The 16,474-nt window shown below is 43.2% G+C and overlaps 3 non-coding genes across 3 annotated transcripts; 2 read left to right on the top strand and 1 right to left on the bottom strand.

The window, feature by feature from the left end:
* Nucleotides 1–308: 308 nt before the first annotated feature.
* Nucleotides 309–380, top strand: trnag-ucc (transfer RNA glycine (anticodon UCC)). The gene has a single exon. It is a non-coding gene; the product is annotated as a tRNA-Gly (tRNA).
* A 9,438-nt stretch (nt 381–9,818) lies between these two features.
* Nucleotides 9,819–9,900, bottom strand: trnas-gcu (transfer RNA serine (anticodon GCU)). Its single transcript has one exon. It is a non-coding gene; the product is annotated as a tRNA-Ser (tRNA).
* Nucleotides 9,901–14,285: 4,385 nt separating this feature from the next.
* On the top strand, nt 14,286–14,367 carry trnas-gcu (transfer RNA serine (anticodon GCU)). The gene has a single exon. It is a non-coding gene; the product is annotated as a tRNA-Ser (tRNA).
* Nucleotides 14,368–16,474: the final 2,107 nt, after the last annotated feature.

Genomic DNA, 16,474 nt, shown 5'->3' with positions numbered 1-16,474 from the left:
CTACATGGGGCCGTTGTAGTTGGTCACTATCTTTGTCTGTTTCACGGCCTGTTCCCCGGGCAGCAACAGACCTTTTCCTGTCTCGATATGTCCACAGAAACAGCAGGAGCCAATTTATTGTGGACTGGTGCCATCTGAACGTGAGACGTGCAAAGAGGTAACTTCTTTGGGGACATTTCAAATGAGTGTGAAACAACATAAATATGGTGAAGAATTATTGCAAAACAGTTTATTAATCGGACACAAGATGTCAAAGATATAGTGTGTTTCGCGGTACTATAAATGCTGACTGTAATTTGAAGAAGTGTGCGATGGTGGTATAGTGGTGAGCATAGCTGCCTTCCAAGCAGTTGATCCGGGTTCGATTCCCGGCCATCTCAGAAGTGATTTATTTTCAGCCTTACCCGTGGTCAGACCACAATTCCGGGCCCGCGGAGGTAATCTCTGTGGTTTCCAAAATGAGATAAAGAACAACAGAAAGTGTGGCAAGATTTCCAACAAGAAAATAAAGGACTAACGAAATAAAGTAGATCTAACGTTTTCATCACTCACGTTTTTCGATCGTAAAATTCGGGCCCAGGGTGGAAAGACGCCTCACCCCCTCCCTCTCGCATATTTCCGATATGTGGATGATACGTTTGCTATATTTATATCCGCAGCTGCATGTAACAATTTCCTTACATGTCTTTATGGGCTCCATCCTGCGCTCAAATTCACCTATGAAATGGAGCAGTCAAAATATCTCCCCTCCCTTGACACACTAGTTGAGGAATCTTCCAGAGGATTCTCTACCAGGTTTACCGCAAGCCGACCTTCACTGGTGGGGATTCTACGCGTTGGGATTCTTACAGTCCCACGCTCTGTAAGATTGGTCTTATCGGTAACCTTGTAAACAGGGCCCGAGCCATTTGCTCACCGTGCAAGCTTGATGCTGAAATCGGGCTCATCAAAGGCATCCTGCAGGGTAATGGCTCCCCTGATCAGATCATTTCGCGCTGTGTATCACACAAGCTCATGACCGGGCCTAAGACCGTCACTTTCCACCCTGAAGTATATTCTCTATCAGTATAAATTGTTATCTTCCCCTTATATTGGTTTTCTTGGGAGTGTCCTGTTGAATGCAGAAGGAAAAGCTTTGACATGTCTCTTTTTTCAGCCACACTCAAATACATTGGCGCTTATTTTCAATTTGTAAACCTGTTTCACCTCTGCCAGTTTGGCTCAATCAATCTGCGGCCCATTTACTCATTGATCATTGAAAGTTGGTGAAATAGGCTGCTCTGTGGTTGGTTACAAAAGCCACCCAATGAGATTCCGAACACGTTGACCATTCAGAAGTGGCCGACTACATTCCCCAGAAGATTGGGGAAGGGTGAGTGCGGGAGGAATTCTTCATTCGTGGTGTAAGTGTGTGTAAGATTGTAGAAAGACCGGCGGTAGAGCCCAGGACAAAGCCAAGTCTCGCTCCTCCCGGGCTGGGCTGCAGCTCCCCGCGGGCCGTGTTCACAGGCTCATGAGAAAGAGCAGCTATGCTGAGCGTGTGGCTGTTGGAGCGCTCCGCTCTTCCGATTGTAACATTCCCGGCCGCTTTCAGGGGACAGGATCAGAAATCAGCCGTTTCTCTCTGTCCCGATGAAGCCTGTGTGCCGGAGTCGGTTCGTAATCTATGTTATTGCGTTTCCAGTGAGCTGAGATTGGCTCTGTTTTAAATCACTGCTTTGTTACCGCCAGTTACAGATAAGAGATTGACAAATTTAATCTGTTCCTAAAATAGCGCCAGGATTCTGTGACGCAAAATGCAATATTACAGCTCCTAAAGTGTGAGATTAAAATTGCCTGGAAATTAAGGCGTTCGGCTATTATCTTTTTTCCACATCAAATTGGCGGGCTTTTAGAGTTTGAAAATATAAACGAATCCGCACTTCCGATTCCTTCTACCTGGCTCTCCGATTGTTTGAAGATTTGGATTGAGAATGGACTGACCAATCAGAGCTTGAGCCTGACTAAAGTTTCTCAAAACATTCACAATGATTATTTATAGAGGTCAAACTAATGGAATCTGTATCTTCCACCCCACCTGTACTTGAGTCCTAAAATAGACTTTTTTCCAACAGGCAAATAATTGAAGGAACCAGAATAAATATGGTGTTTCCTCCAGCCAAGCTAGAATGAAGATTCCCGCCAGCTCCTCCCACACAGTCCGTACATTATCACTGACAGAGCGCAGAGACACAGACAGGACATCAATTTCACAGTCTCAGACAGCAGAAATAGTTTCAGAATCACACTTTCCATCCATCAATCAAACAGTGCAGGAGAGATAGACGTTGTTTCCATGTTACCTCGACTCAGAACCACAGACGGGTAGTCCACATTCTCACCCACGATCCAATTTTTAGCAGGTCAATCCCACAATAGGACAGCCTCAGCTACACACTAAATGTCCAATAAAACTGATGCATGTTTCCAGTTTCAAGTTTACAGGCTTAACCTTAATAATGTACACTGAGATTCATGTTAAGCACCGGTCCAATATTTGCACACATCATTAGTTTATAAAATGCAGTATTAATTCCCACAGGTTGTCCTGACACATACATTAGATGCAAATCCAAACCTCAAGTGCATTATCAGTTTGAGATATTCTGAAAGTAAGTATAACCTGAGGTCCAAACTCAGATTCTAGTTAAAACTCACCCTGATTATGAAACTGAGATACAATATTAATTTGATGAGAATGAATTGAGCTATAAACTACATGCTAATTCTCAATCCTCACACAGTGTCAAATTAAAGATACTTTACCAATTCAGAACTGAGCTCCATTTTGCATTTGTGTGGAAATTCTGACTCAGAATCAGACACAATGTCACATATCAAATTGTTTCGTACAAGCTGGAGTTACACTTGCGGACCAATCCAGGATCAGATTGAAGGATACATTATCTTTCACAATTGTGTTCACAGTGACAGAGATTTAATACCCAGCCAAAGCTGACACACATTGTTTGCTTTAAACCTACCATATCAGTGGCCTTTTGTTCTGCTGGAAATGTATGTGGAATGAATCCAAACTTATAATTAGTCCCAGAGACTGAAGGTTATATAATGAATCCCACACTCACACAGAACCAGAGAATAATTCTCAGGCACATTTTCAGTGCCAGATGCTGAAAGATACAGGCTGGTCACTGCACTCACTCACAATAGCTGAATCTGAGTGATACTAAAGAAATATAACACACCAATTGTACCACTGAGAGATTTAGAAAGAGTCCAAGCATCACATAGAGTAACAGATGCTGATGGATACAAATGCAAGATCACACACTAACACACGCACTGTAAATTCCACTTTCACATACAATACCGATGATTGGAAAACACCAGTTGAACCTCACATTTTTTTATAATACCAAAGTTTGACAGACGTGATACAGAATGAATCTCTTGCTCACAAACAGAACCAAGTGATGAAAGAAACATATGATTCCCACACTTATTTTACAATATCACAGATACAGAGTGCCATTGACAGATCTGTATTGAATCTTATGCTCACACACATTACGAGAGTCTGACATGTATGTAACGGATACAGAGTGGATACTACACTCAAAGTCCTGACTTGGAAATATATTGCGGTTCCTTCCCGGCATTGGGTCAAAATCCTGGAACTCCCTTCTGAATAGTACTGAGGATGTACCTACACCACATGCACTACAGTGGTTCAAGAAGGTAGCTCACCACCACCTTCTCAAGGGCAACTAAGGATGGACAATAACTGCTGGCCTAGCCAGCGAAGCCAACATCCCACGAATTAATAAAAAAAGGGCACCAAAGACTTCAGATTCAGAATGGTTTCCACGTTCACATATAGAAGTACTGATTGATAGAGTTAAACACACACATACACACACACACCATTAAGAGATTCAGAATGAGTCCCAAACTCATTTGTATTAGCAGAAAGTGACTGAGAACAAAGCACTTGCACACCTGCAGTTCTACTGGCAGGCTCAAAAAGTGTCCAGACACTCATACAATACAGGAAAATGCAATATGCAGTCTGAATATGACACAGGTATATTGTACCAGAGAATGAGAGACACAGAATGACTCCAACACTCACTTTCAGCACCAGAAGCTGACTGATAGAGCAAAACCCTTCCACATACAGTTCCACTGACAGTTTCACAATGTAACCCACCTCTCTCTGTCTCAGAAAATACTGATACAGATAGGAATGGAATATAACACAAATATACTGTCCAAGAGAGTGACTGTTACAGAATGAATCCAAACATATTGGTAGTTCCACTGACAATGTCTCCACACTCACATACAGTAACCAAGACTGACAGGTTCAGAATGTCTCTCAGTTTCACACAGTACCAGTGAGTGACATAGATATTGAATCCCACGTTCACAAAATGGGCCACAAAAGGCCAGTGAAGAATGTATCTCACTCTCAAATACAAAACAACAATCTGACCGTTTCAGCATAACATTATAACTTCTGCTTGGTAAAACAAAATATTATGAAATGTCATCTTCACCGTTAATAATTCCAAATACCTCCCTGCGCCGTCCATTAAAATGTGAACGGTTCTTGTTTGATCTGACGCTCTCTGAGTGTGCTGACATCTACTGGCCAGAGCCGAGAAGTGCAACAGAGCGGAACTTTTTTAAAATTCAATGGATATGAGATTCGTTGGCTCGGCCATCATATTTATACAACCGGGAACACGTTTGTACTGCAGGGAAGCATTTTACACAACAACAAAGAACATTTCTCAACACCAGAGAGCACAATTCCACAGCAGGAAATATATTCTAAACATGGGAAACACTCTAACACCATAATGGAACAGTAGACATTAAAGGACAAGCAGCAGAGTGGCGCAGCGGAAGCGTGCTGGGCCCATAACCCAGAGGTCGATGGATTGAAACCATCCTCTGCTATTTATATTCTCATTAATGCCAAAAGGAAGCATTTTCTGTTGCCCACAATCATGTCCGTTATTTGCATCAGCTTCCTGCAAAAATTCAATCTTCAACAAATATTCACAGACGGACATTAGCTGAAAATGCTGTCAACACATCCGAGCCAATTCCCTCAGCCCATTGACCACAAAGAACTGTCACAGGCGCAAATGGCCTGAGTGGGCACCTCCTATTCACTATCGCTGTAGGATTAACTGAATAGAAAAAATCATCCTCTTAAATGGAAACAATATCGTGAAGGTCATATTAAAGCTAATTCACGGGATGCTGGTTTCGCTGGCTGGGCCGGCATTTTTTGCCCATCCCCAGTTGCCCTTGAGAAGGTGGTGGTGGGCTGATTTCTTGAACCGCTGCGTTCCGTATGGTGTAGGTACAGCCACAGTGCTGTTAGGAAGATAGTTCCAGGATTTTGACCCAGCGACAGTGAAGGAACGGCGATATATTTACAAGTCAGGATGATGAGTGACTCGATGGGGAGCTTAGCCGCAGGTTTTCCGAACTATAGGACACCCTGCAGTAATTCGTCATCTTTATTTGATCAGCAGCGTCCTCCCTGTGACATGAACCACCGAGAAGGACAAAACTATCAGCATAGCGGAGACAGCATCGCACCAAATATACAGTTCATCATTATCTGGACAGAAATTGTCATTCCTTCTTAATCACTGGCTTAATTTATGCAATTCCATCCGCATTATTAATAATATTAACCATATTAATACTTAACCATAATTATCATAATTTCATTCCTTCGGTACAGATTGCACTAAATTATTATTTGACTGCCTCTGATTGTTTCCTGTCTTGTTTTACCTATTAATAGCCGATGGGAATTTAACGTGCTCAGTTTATCACTCATTCCGTCTTTATTGGCCTTACTTGAGGTGATAACCAGCATGTATATGACCTTTATGCTCGAACTGAATGTCTATCTCTAACATATTGCAGTCAGTCTAGATCCAACCTGATCAACCCTTCCTCATTCGAAAACCTCCTCAGTCGAAGGAATATCCCAGTAACCTTTCTCTGGAACTGACTCCAATGCAAGTATGTCCATCCTTCAGTAATCAGACCAAATCAGCACCATTCTAGGTGTGGTCTCGCCAATGCCCTGTACAGTTGCAGCAAGGCTTCTCCGCTTTTCTATTCCAGTCCCCTTGCAATTAAGACCAACATTCCACATGCCCTCCTAAGTATTTGATGCACCTAAATGATAACTTTTTTTCAATGATTCTTATACAGCAGCACCCATATCCATCTGTACTGCAGCATTCCGCAATGTCATCTAAACATTTTTTGTAATTCTTGTACAAGGATCCCTCTGTACCACAGGATTCTGCAGTCTCTCTCCATCTAAGTAATATTCCTCTCTCCTATGCTTCTTGCAGAAGTGGGCAACCTCACATTTTACTACATTGTACTTCCATTTTATCCCGACTCACTTGAGCATCTACATATCTATGCAGACTCTTTCTCCACCCTCTGGTCTCACTCAGCTCTCACTCTCGGCTCCTCTGGCATAGTCCCAAGATTCTGACTGTTTAGGAAATTTTCGGATCTTTCTTTAGTTCAAGATGGATGACCTCACTCTTCCCAGTGTTGACCACCACCGGCCGAGTTTTATGCACTCACATCTGTCAATGACCCTTTGAAACTTGCTGCTCCCACATATGCTACTAACCATGTCACCTAACCTAGTGTTATCAGCAAACTTGAATGTAGGCTGGAAGTTATTAAAATTTACAATAAAACAGAAAGTGCTGTAAAAACACAGCAGCCCTGGCAACATTTGTGCAGAGAGAAACAGAGCTAACGTTTGAGCTAACAGAGCTCGCCACAACTTTACACTTTTTGGCCCTTATTCAATTTTGTATATTGCTGCCGCTGCCCCTTTAATCCCAGCTGCTGGAATTTTACCAAGTTCATTATGTGGCACTTGTTCAAATCCCTTTGGAAGTCCAGTCACACTTCATCATGCTCACTTCCCTGGTCAATGCTCTCTGGCACGTCATCAAAGAGCTTTACTAAGTATTTCAGTGCTGATTTTCTGTTAACCAATCTGTGCTAGTTATCATTTATCAACTCATATTCTACCGAGCGACAATGAATTTTGTTCTGGATTATTGTCTTTAAACGTTTCCCCAGCACCAGCATGAGACTAACTGCTCTGTAGTAATTGGGTTTATCACTCTCCATTTTAAACACGGATGTAACATGCACAATCTGCAGTTGTTTGGCTTCACTCCCATATCCAAGGAGGATTGAAAGATTGTGGCTCGATTCTCCGCTATTTCCACCCTTCATTCCCTCAGTAATCCAAGGTGTATCCGATGTGGATCGAGCAGATTTTCTACTGTGAGCGGTGCCAGCCTTGTGATAGCTTCCACTTCATCTATTTTCATCCTATCCAATTTCCTCACCAATGACATTAGCAGCATCCGCTTGTTTTGTGATGACAGGTTTAGTGCAAAGTTTACGAAGCAAATACCAGGGATGGGCCTGGTGTCTTATGAGGTGAGGTTGAACAGGTTAGGCTTGTATCGCCTGGAGTTCAGGAGAGTAAGAGGCAACTAGATTCAAACCTTTAAGATCCTGAAGGTCTTGACAGGGTGGAGGTGGAGAGCACGTTTCCTCTTGTAGCAGAATCTGGAACTAGGGGTCACTCTTTAGAAATAAGGGGTCGCTCATTTCAGACAGAGTTTCTTTTCTATCCGAGGGTCAAGCGTCTTTGGAGCTCTCTTCCTCAAAAGCTGGTGGAAGCAGAGTCTTTGAATATTTTAACGGTGGAGTTAGATAGATTCTTGATTAACAAGGGGGGGTGGTGAAAGGTTATTGGGGGTAGGCAGGAATGTGAGGCTGAGGTTACAATCAGATCAGGCAGGGTCTTACTGAATGGCGGAGCAGGCTCGAGGGGCTGAGTGGCCTACTCCTGCTGCTAATTAGTTTGTTTGTATGTTCTCATTTAGTACGTCAGCCATGCCCTCTCCCCGCACAGGATCTCCAAATCAGCCCCCCTTTCAGTGACTACCCTTATGCTGGTAAAAAATCTTCTGTGTTTTCGGTTGTTACCTGCAAATCTTTTCTCATACGCTCTCTCTTCTGATCTAATTTCCTTTTTAAATCTCTCCTCTGCACTTTCTGTATTCTGATTGGTTCTGTAATGTATTATGAAACTGACTATTATCAACAGACTTATTTGGAGTTCCCACAGAGCACAGGATGTGTAGGCAACAGCTCTCAGCTGTCCCAACATTTCACTGAAATGAGTTGTCTATTTAATTAAAGTTCTCGTTATTTAGAGAGTTCCACTCCTTCCCTCTTGTACTTTTGCTGCAGTATCTCGGTTAAAATTACACAACAGATCCTTCCCCCTCTGCACTTAACCCTCACTTGCAAAAACTTGAAATTTTTAAGTCTTCACTCTGAAATTTACTCTCTCTGTGTTTGAGCTCACAGGTCACTTGAGTTCTTCTTTGTAATTTAATTGCTCCACGTAATTTACCTGAAAGTAAGGTTTGATTTTGAATATCAATTCATTTGCACTGTAATTCCAGTTTATTTCAATTCAATTTATCAACAAACTACAAGTTTGCTCCTAGTTTCTATGTTTTCAAGGGAAAATCTAGAGGTGACTTATTTGTTCTGCAATAACGTGCCTGCTCAACTCAGGTCAATAAATCCTGTTCTAAACAGAACGCTTTATCCAGACAATGGATCCACTTGATGAGCTGATGGTGCACGGAGCACTCAGCTTTTACTCACTGATCTTCACAAGAGTTGATTTAGTTTTGATGTTGACTTGTTCGCTGGTGTCGATTTACTCAGACTCTCCACCTGATTTCTGTGCTGTCCAATGAAGCTTTCTCAGCAGAGTTCTCATAATAACTTGACTTTTCCTCATAGGATTTCAAACTTGATGGTTTTTGAACTATTTTATCAAATGATTTTGTTTTCTAAATGTCACAGTCGCTCTCATGATCAGGCAGAAAGTTTGACTGCTGTGTTTTCAAGCATCCGACAGCTTTATTTGAGATGTCATTGAGACAGGATTTTGAATTTGAATCCAGTCACAAAATGTTCCAATAAAGCTCAAGGTTCGCTGGAGGAACAGCGCCTCATCCTTCAATGAGGAACTTTACAGCCTTCCAGTGTGAACATTCAGCTCAACAATATCGCTCTGTAAAAACTGCCAACATTCTGATTCCCTTCTGTTCGCAGATGTGGGTTTGAGCCTCGGTTTCACTGAGATGTTCTGAATTGATCTTTTACTTGACGTCACAAAGCGCTTTATTATTCAACACGTCTGTCCATTACAGGGGCTGATGGAAGATCCAATCAGTGAGGTGCGCATTCACCCTTTTAAAACATTATTTCAGGGGATGTGAGAGTCGCTCGCAAGGCCAGTCTTTGTTACACATTCCAAACTGTCCTTGAACTCAGTGGCTTTCTCAGCGGGCAGTTAGGAATCAAACTCATATGTAGTCCAGACCAGGGAAGACATCAGTGAACCACCACTGAGATTAGCGTTTAATTGCAGGTTTTAATTGTTGAGTTTAATTCCCACCAGCAACTATGAACCGGAATATTTCCACTGCTCCAATGTTTCCCCTTAGAGAGAGATGGAAATATCATGTCGAAAGGACTCTAAGTCGGACCCGCATGTTATTGTGAACAAAAGTATCGAATCCAAGATCTTACAAGAAAAGTCGAAGCAAACTGGCCTCATAACTTGGTTTGGAGAATCACATCAGTGATTGCAGGCAGAGCTTCTGCAAAATCACCGAATAAGGCGGAAAGAGTTGATAAAGTAACGACGAAGGTGGGATTCGAACCCACGCGTGCAAAGCACAATGGATTAGCAGTCCATCGCCTTAACCTCTCGGCCACCTCGTCACAAAAGATGGGCTATTAAACCGCCTTCTATACTTTTTGCATCCATGAACCGTTGAAATAAATGATCCTCTTTAGTACAGGCCCTGAATATTCGGCCTGATGTATTAAGATGGAAACGTAGTTTATGTCATTAAAATAAATGTGCACCACAACAGATCAGGGACTGTTGCAAACCGACTGATGTGAAACACTTCAACACTTCAACCTAATATCCAACATGTTTCTACACAGTGTGAAAACCCACCGCGGAACAACCGGAACTTACAAGCATTTGGTAGCAAAAAGAAACCCCTCCCAGCTCACTGCAAGCACCGGAACACAGCTAAAATGTGGTAAATTAAAATGAAACACTGGGGTTCCCAGCTCTGCTTGTCATTTCAGTCAAGATTGAAACCGAGTGCGATCAGCCTTCCACGTGAATCCACAAGTAGACAGTTCCCTCATTTAATGCATTAGAATAAATTCAGAGTCTCATGGCACGTAGAAACGTTCTTTAAACTTGGCATTCATTTATATCACGTGTGTTGATGTGATGCATTCCCTGCAATGTCTTCCCGGGTCCTGATTTCCGGAACTGCCACCACCTCGAGCACGAAAGAAAATGCTGCATTACGATGGGCTCGTCCGGGAATTGAACCCGGGACCTCTCGCATATTAATTCAATGGAAATCCAAAAGCGAGAATCACGCCCCTAGTCCAACGAGCCACCCGCATAACACAACGCCGTGAAGGAATCCTTTCATTGTCACACAAAGTGCATCAATAATTTCAGCGAATTACAGTTCATGCTGGAAATCTTTTCCAATGTTTTACAAACCCCGGGGCCGACTCCAACCAGTGGTGAATTTCCCGCCTTATTTCCTTTCACTTCAGTTTTGCTGGGGTTCCTTGATGCTACATTAGGTCAAATGCTTCTTTGAACTCAAGTGCAGTCTTGAGTTCGGCTGTTTTCTTCAGGTTTGGACGAAGGCTGCAATGAGGTCAGGAGCTGAGTGACCCTGGCAGGAAACAAACTGAGCTTCAATGAGCGGGTTATTGCTGAGTAAGTGTCACTTGATCGCGCTGTCGAAGACATTTTCCCTCCCCTTCTTGATAAACTAGAGAAGACTGATGGGGCGGTTTTTGCCGGTTGGATTTTCCTGTTTTTTTTGTGGACAAGACAGACCTGAGCAATTTCCCACATTGCCGGGTAGATGCCAGTCTTGTGGCTTCACTGGAACAACTTGGCGAGGAACGAGACTATTTCTGTAGCACAGGTTTTCAGTACTGCTGCAGGAATGGTGTCAGGGCCCAAAGCCTTTGCAGTTACCCGTGCCTTCAGCCATTTCTTGATTTCACTTGGAGTGAATGGAGCTGGCTGAAGACTGGCATCTGTGATGCATTTCCCCAGCTTTGTGCAAAAGCAAAACTGAGGGAATCACATACGTGGCTCTATGAAGCTCATCTGCTAAGCGGTGAAAGGCGACAGTGTTTATCCCAAACGGGTTCCATTCATTGAGATACAGATTTGGTGCAAAAGTAGCCATGACCAAGTGCGATACACGCATTTTTCTGTTATGCAGTTAGATGTGCTCCCGCTGTGACGTTTACATACTCGTGAGTTGAGAAGGTGTAGGCGCTATCTGGTTGAGGTAATTGAGATGACTAATAGGTTTTAATGCGGAGAAACGATTTCCTCTTGTCGGGGAATACAGAACAAATGTATAAAACCTTAAGCTTAGCGTGAAGCCATTTAATAGTGACGTCAGGGAGCAATTGGCTTTGCACCCCCTCTATCAAGAAAAACTGGAAACCTGGAGGGAACTGAAACAGCGGCTGATCCTTCAATGAGGAACTTTACAGCCTTCCAGTGTGAACATTCAGCTCAACAATATCGCTCTGTAAAAACTGCCAACATTCTGATTCCCTTCTGTTCGCAGATGTGGGTTTGAGCCTCGGTTTCACTGAGATGTTCTGAATTGATCTTTTTCTTGACGTCACAAAGCGCTTTGTTATTCAACACGTCTGTCCATTACAGGGGCTGATGGAAGATCCAATCAGTGAGGTGCGCATTCACCCTTTTAAAACATTATTTCAGGGAATTTGAGCGTCCCTCGCAAGGCCAGTCTTTGTTACACATCCCAAACTGTCCTTGAACTCAGTGTCTTTCTCAGCGGGCAGTTAGGAATCACCCTCATATGTAGGCCACGCCAGGGAAGATATCAGTAATCCAGCCCTGAGATTAGCGTTTAATTGCAGGTTTTAATTATTGGTTTAATTTCCATCAGCAACTATGGTGGGAAATGAAACCATGCCCCTGGAATATTTCCACTGCTCCAATGTTTCCCCTTCGAGAGAGATGGAAATATCATGTCGAATGGACTCTAAGTCGGATGCCCATGTTATTGTGAACATAAGTATTGAATCCAAGATCTTACAAGAAAAGTCGAAGCAAAATAGCCTCATAACTTGGGTTGGAGAATCACATCAGTGATTCCAGGCAGAGCTTCTGCAAAATCACCGCAATAAGGCGGAAACAGTTGATAAAGTAACGACGAAGATGGGATTCGAACCCACACGTGTAAAGCACAATGAATTAGCAGTCATTGGTTATACTCTCGGTTATACTTTTTGCATGAGCAAGCTTTTGAAATAAATGATCCTCTTTTGTACAGGCCCTAAATATTCGGCCAGATATGTAAAGATGGAAATGTAGTTTATGTTTTTAAAATAAATGTGCCTCACGTCAGATCAGGGACTGTTGTAAACCGACTGATGTGAATCACTTCAACACTTCACCCTAATATCCAACATCTAACTGCAGATCAGAAAAATGTGTGTGTGTCGCACTTGGTCATGGCTACTTTTGCACCAAATCTGTGTCTGAATGAATGGAACCCGTTTGGGATAAACACTGTCGCCTTTCACCATTTAGCTGACGAATTTCCTAGGGCCACATATGTGATTCCCTCACTTCTGCTTTTGCACAAAGCTGGGGAAATGCATCACAGATGTCAGTCTTCAGCCAGCTCCATTCACTGCAAGTGAAATCAAGAAATGACTGAAGGCACGGGTAACTGCAAAAACTTCGGGCCCTGACACCATTCCTGCAGCAGTACTGAAAAACTGTGCTACAGAAATAGCCTCGCCGCTCGCCAAGTTGTTACAGTGAAGCCACAAGACTGGCATCTACCCAGCAATGTGGGAAATTGCTCAGGTCTGTCTTGTCCACAAAAAAAAACAGGAAAATCCAACCGGCAAAAACCGCCCCATCAGTCTTCTCTAGTTTATCAAGAAGGTGAGGGAAAATGTCTTCGACAGTGCGATGAAGTGGCACTTACTCAGCAATAACCCGCTCATTGAAGCTCAGTTTGTTTCCTGCCAGGGTCACTCAGCTCCTGACCTCATTGCAGCCTTAGTCCAAACCTGAAGAAAACAGCCGAACTCAAGACGTGAGGTGCAAGTGACTGCACTTGAGTTCAAAGAAGCTTTTGATGCGGCATCAAGGAACTCCAGCAAAACTGAAGTGAAAAGAAATAAGGCAGGAAACTCTCCACTGGTTGGAGTCGTCCCCGGGGTTTGTAAAACATTGGAAAATATTTCCAGCATGAACTGTAATTCGCTTATGATTGATGCACTTTGTGTGACAATGAAAGGATTCCTTGTTTGCGTTTGGTTATGCTGGTGGCTCGTTGGTCTAGGAGCATGATTCTCGCTTTGGGATTTTCGTTGAGTTGATATGCGAGAGGTCCCGGGTTCAAATCCAGGACGAGCCCATCTTAATGCAGCTTATTTATTTCGCGCTCGAGGTGGTGGCAGTTCCGGAAATCAGGACCAGGTTTGAACACCCAGGAAGTCATTGCAGGTAATGCATCACTTCAACACACCTGATATAAATGAATGCCAAGTTTAAAGAACGTTTCTCCGTGCCATGAAACTCTGAATTTATTCTAATGCATCAAATGAGGGAACTGTCTACTTGTGGATTCATGTGGGAGGCTGATTGCACTCAGTTTCAATCTTGACTGAAAGGACAAGCAGAGCTGGGAACCCCAGTGTTTCATTTTAATTTACCACATTTTAGCTGTGTTCCGGTGCTTACAGTGAGCTGGGAGGGGTTTCCTTTTGCTACCAAATGCTTGTAAGTTCCGGTCTTTCCGCGGTGGGTTTTCACACTGTGTAGAAACATGTTGGATATTAGGTTGAAGTGTTGAAGTGATTCACATCAGTTGGATTACAACAGTCCCTGATCTGATGTGATGCACATTTATTTTAATGACATAAACTACGTTTCCATCTTTACACATCTGGCCGAATATTCAGTGCTTGTACCAAAGGGCATCATTTATTTCAACGGTTCATGGATGCAACAAGTATAGAAGGGGGTTTAAAAAGCCATATTTTGCGACAAGGTGGCCGAGAGGCTAAGGCGATGGACTGCTAATCCATTGTGCTTTGCACGCGTGGGTTCGAATCCCACCTTCGTCGTTACTTTATCAACTGTTTCCGCCTTAGTGCGGTGATTTTGCAGAAGCTCTGCCTGGAATCACTGATGTGATTCTCCAAACCAAGTTATGAGGCCAGCTCGCTTCGACTTTCCTTGTATGATCTTGGATTCGATACTTTTGTTCACAATAACATGGGGATCCGACTTAGAGTCCATTCGACATGATATTTCCATCTCTCTCTAAGGGGAAACATTCGAGCAGTGGAAATATTCCGGGGACTTGGGTTCATTTCCCACCATAGTTGCTGATGGAAATTAAACTCAATAATTAAAACCTGCAATTAAACGCTAATCTCAGTGCTGGTTCTCGGATGTCTTCCCTGGTCTGGTCTACATATGAGTTTGATTCCTAACTGCTCGCTGAGAAAGCCACTGAGTTCAAGGGCAGTTTGGGATGTATAACAAAGACTGGCCTTGCGAGCGACGCTCACATCCCTTGAAATAATGTTTTAAAAGGGTGAATGCGCACCTCACTGATTGGATCTTCCATCAGCCCCTGTAATGGACAGACGTGTTGAATAATAAAGCGCTTTGTGACGTCAAGAAAAAGATCAATTCAGAACATCTCAGTGAAACCGAGGCTCAAACCCACATCTGCGAACAGGAGGGAATCAGAATGTTGGCAGTTTTTACAGAGCGATATTGTTGAGCTGAATGTTCACACTGGAAGGCTGTAAAGTTCCTCATTGAAGGATGAGGCGCTGTTCCTCCAGTGAACCTTGAGCTTCATCGGAACATTGCAGGAGTCCGAGAACCGAGTGACCAGGGTGAGAGCCAGGTCGCCAGTCATTTCGATTCACCAGCTTGACTGTGTGGATGAGTTGGTTGGACTTTCTGTTAATTTACCCACATTCTTGGCTGTCAGTTCTGTCGCAGGAAAATGCCACTTCAACACTTTCTGCCAAAAGTAACCCCATCCCAACTCTTACTGCCCTGAGAAACTGTCACTTGGACATGTGATGACCAGCAATTGAAGTGAGCGCTGCCTAACTTCCCTGACCGTTAATTCCCCCTGAGCTTCTTTACTAAGTCGAATTAAAGCTGAATTTCTGCAACTCCTATAACACAGCTAAAATATGGTCAAGTAATATGAAGCTGTAACCCTCCCGCCCCACCCACCATCATCTACCCCCACAACACGTCCCTGTCCTCACTGCATCCCCCCAACTGCCACCACACTCGCCTCCCGGACCCACCACCACCCCCCCACCCCGCCACCCCCAGCTCTGCCAGTCTGAATGTTCTTTCAGACAAGCCTACAACTCCATGTTGAAATCAGGCTGTGAACATTTCGACCCGATAGGGCTGTGTACAAATAGGGTCACATGGTTTTCATGGTTCTGAAAGAAAACATACCTCGGAGACTGTGTTTTAAAAAGTGGACTTTTTTTTCCTTTGAGAAGAGAAGGACCAACTGCTTGATGTTGTCACGGATCAGTGCTGGGGGAGCTACTGTGGAACACTGACCCCATCTCAAGGACTGCACACCCTGACCTTTGCCTTGATCCATTGACGTGTAATGTTTGGCAAAATTGTCCCCTTTCTAAAGAAGGATCATAAGGACTCGTAACGTTCACTCTGTATTTATTTCTCCCCACAGATGCTGTTAGACCAGCTGATTTTCTCCAGCATTTTCTGTTTTTGTTTCTGATTTTCAACATCCCCATCATTTTGCTTTAATTTCCCCTATTTCTCTTTTTAATATCATGGTTTTCTATTATGAGTGTGTGTGTGTATGTGTGTTTGTGTGTGTTTGTGAGAGAGGGAGAACGTGTGTGTGTGTGTTTGTGTGTGTTTGTGAGAGAGGGAGAGCGTATGTGTGTGTGTGTTTGTGAGAGAGGGAGAGTGTGTGTGTGTGTGTATGTGTGTGTGTGTGACTTATGGTATCTCGAAAGATTAATTCGCATAATTTCAGATCCATACTGAATGTTCATAAGCTTTATTTTTCTATTCGAAAATACCTTTTTTTTACAATAAACAAACAAATTTATGGTTTATTGAAATAATCCACTTTTAAACCTCTTTTATTCTCGGGAACACTGGTGAAGGTAAATAATTGGCCATTTTGGTGAGTGAAATGAACATTTG

This window comes from Cetorhinus maximus, chromosome 31 (assembly GCF_964194155.1).
Source record: "Cetorhinus maximus chromosome 31, sCetMax3.hap1.1, whole genome shotgun sequence".
NCBI lineage: Eukaryota > Metazoa > Chordata > Chondrichthyes > Lamniformes > Cetorhinidae > Cetorhinus > Cetorhinus maximus.
The sequence above is the reverse complement of the archived record's forward strand: the minus strand, read 5'-3'. Positions and strand labels throughout refer to the sequence as shown.